We start from the raw sequence: 3,408 nt of genomic DNA, 5'->3' as shown, positions 1-3,408 counted from the left end.
CCTGTCATCACAAGGCTCCATGACCCTTCTCATCACAATACTCCAAAACCCTGTAATCACAATGCTCCATGCCCCTTTTCATCACAATGCTCCATGAACCCTGTCATCACAATGAACCATGCCCATCATCATAATGCTTCAGGCTATTGTCATCACAATGAAATCAAAATGCTCCATGACCTCTGTCATCACAATGCTCCAAACCCTGGTGATCACAATGTTGCATAACACTTATCATCACAAAACCCCATGAGGCTAATCACCACTATTATCCATGGTCTTCTCATCACAAGGCTCCATGACCTTTGTCATCACAATTCTCAATACTCTTTTCATCACAATGCTCCCTGACACTTGTCATCAGTATGCTCCATGAACTCTGTCATGACAAGGCTCCATGCCTTTTTCATCACAATGATCCATGCCCTTTTCATCACAGTGCTCCAAGACCACTGTAATCATAATGCTCCTTGCCCTTGTCATCACATAGCTCCATGATGCATATCATCAGAATGTTCCATGCACTTCTCATCACAATGCTCCATGCCCTTGTCATCACAATGCTCCAAGACCCCTGTAATCACAATGCTCCATGCCCCTTTTCATCTGAATGCTCCATGAACACTGTCATAACAATGCACCATGCCCATCATCATAATGCTTCAGGCTATTTTCATCACAGTGAAATCAAAATGCTCCATGACCTTTGTCATCACAAAGCTCCATGACCCTTGGCATCACAATGCTCCATGTCATTGTCATCACAATGCTCCATAAAACCTCTCTTCACATTGCTCCATGTCCTTGTCATCACAAATCTCCATGACACTTGTCATCACAATGCTCGATGCCCTTCTCATCATAATGCTCCATGTCCTTGTCATTACAATCCTCCATGACCCATGTATCACAGTGTACCGTGCCCTTGTCATCACAATGCTCCATGCCCACTCTCATCACAATAATCCATGAAACATTTCAGACCAATGCTCAATGCCCTTCTCATCACAATGCTCCATTACCTCTATCAACAATGCTCCATGACCCCTGCTATCACAATGTTCCACGGCCTTGTGATCACAAGGCTCCATGACCATTGTCATCACAATGCTCCAAGAGCCAAGTAATCACAATGCTCCATGCCCTTGTCATCACAAAGCTCCATGACACATGTCATCAGAATGTTCCATGGCCTTCTCCTCACAATGCTCGATGCCCTTGTCATCACAATGCTCCATACCCTTGTAATCACAATGCTCCATGCCCCTTTTCATCAGAATGCTCCATGAGACTTGTCATCACAAGTCTCCATGGTCATCTCATCACAATGCTCCAAGACCTTGTCATCACCATGCTCCATTCCCTGGTCATCACAATGCTCCATGACCCCTGTCATCACAAGGCTCCATGACCCTTCTCATCACAATGCTCCAAACCCCTGTAATCACAATGCTCCATGCCCCTTTTCATCACAATGCTCCATGAACCCTGTCATCACAATGAACCATGCCCATCATCATAATGCTTCAGGCTATTGTCATCACAATGAAATCAAAATGCTCCATGACCTCTGTCATCACAATGCTCCAAACCCTGGTGATCACAATGTTGCATAACACTTATCATCACAAAACCCCATGATGCTAATCACCACTATTATCCATGGTCTTCTCATCACAAGGCTCCATGACCTTTGTCATCACAATTCTCAATACTCTTTTCATCACAATGCTCCCTGACACTTGTCGTCAGTATGCTCCATGATCTCTGTCATGACAAGGCTCCATGCCTTTTTCATCACAATGATCCATGCCCTTTTCATCACAGTGCTCCAAGACCACTGTAATCATAATGCTCCTTGCCCTTGTCATCACAAAGCTCCATGATGCATATCATCAGAATGTTCCATGCACTTCTCATCACAATGCTCCATGCCCTTGTCATCACAATGCTCCAAGACCCCTGTAATCACAATGCTCCATGCCCCTTTTCATCTCAATGCTCCATGAACACTGTCATAACAATGCACCATGCCCATCATCATAATGCTTCAGGCTATTGTCATCACAGTGAAATCAAAATGCTCCATGACCTTTGTCATCACAAAGCTCCATGACCCTTGGCATCACAATGCTCCATGTCATTGTCATCACAATGCTCCATGAAACCTCTCTTCACATTGCTCCATGTCCTTGTCATCACAAATCTCCATGACACTTGTCATCACAATGCTCGATGCCCTTCTCATCATAATGCTCCATGTCCTTGTCATTACAATCCTCCATGACCCATGTATCACAGTGTACCGTGCCCTTGTCATCACAATGCTCCATGCCCACTCTCATCACAATAATCCATGAAACATTTCAGACCAATGCTCAATGCCCTTCTCATCACAATGCTCCATTACCTCTATCAACAATGCTCCATGACCCCTGCTATCACAATGTTCCACGGCCTTGTGATCACAAGGCTCCATGACCATTGTCATCACAATGCTCCAAGAGCCAAGTAATCACAATGCTCCATGCCCTTGTCATCACAAAGCTCCATGACACATGTCATCAGAATGTTCCATGGCCTTCTCCTCACAATGCTCGATGCCCTTGTCATCACAATGCTCCATACCCTTGTAATCACAATGCTCCATGACCCTTTTCATCAGAATGCTCCATGAGACTTGTCATCACAAGTCTCCATGGTCATCTCATCACAATGCTCCAAGACCTTGTCATCACCATGCTCCATTCCCTGGTCATCACAATGCTCCATGACCCCTGTCATCACAAGGCTCCATGACCCTTCTCATCACAATGCTCCAAACCCCTGTAATCACAATGCTCCATGCCCCATTTCATCACAATGCTCCATGAACCCTGTCATCACAATGAACCAGGCCCATCATCATAATGCTTCAGGCTATTGTCATCACAATGAAATCAAAATGCTCCATGACCTCTGTCATCACAATGCTCCAAACCCTGGTGATCACAATGTTGCATAACACTTATCATCACAAAACCCCATGATGCTAATCACCACTTTTATCCATGGTCTTCTCATCACAAGGCTCCATGACCTTTGTCATCACAATTCTCAATACTCTTTTCATCACAATGCTCCCTGACACTTGTCGTCAGTATGCTCCATGAACTCTGTCATGACAAGGCTCCATGCCTTTTTCATCACAATGATCCATGCCCTTTTCATCACAGTGCTCCAAGACCACTGTAATCATAATGCTCCTTGCCCTTGTCATCACAAAGCTCCATGATGCATATCATCAGAATGTTCCATGCACTTCTCATCACAATGCTCCATGCCCTTGTCATCACAATGCTCCAAGACCCCTGTAATCACAATGCTCCATGCCCCTTTTCATCTCAATGCTCCATGAACACTGTCATA

Source organism: Mesoplodon densirostris, unplaced genomic scaffold (assembly GCF_025265405.1).
Source record: "Mesoplodon densirostris isolate mMesDen1 unplaced genomic scaffold, mMesDen1 primary haplotype scaffold_37, whole genome shotgun sequence".
Lineage (NCBI taxonomy): Eukaryota > Metazoa > Chordata > Mammalia > Artiodactyla > Ziphiidae > Mesoplodon > Mesoplodon densirostris.
The sequence above is the reverse complement of the archived record's forward strand: the minus strand, read 5'-3'. Positions refer to the sequence as shown.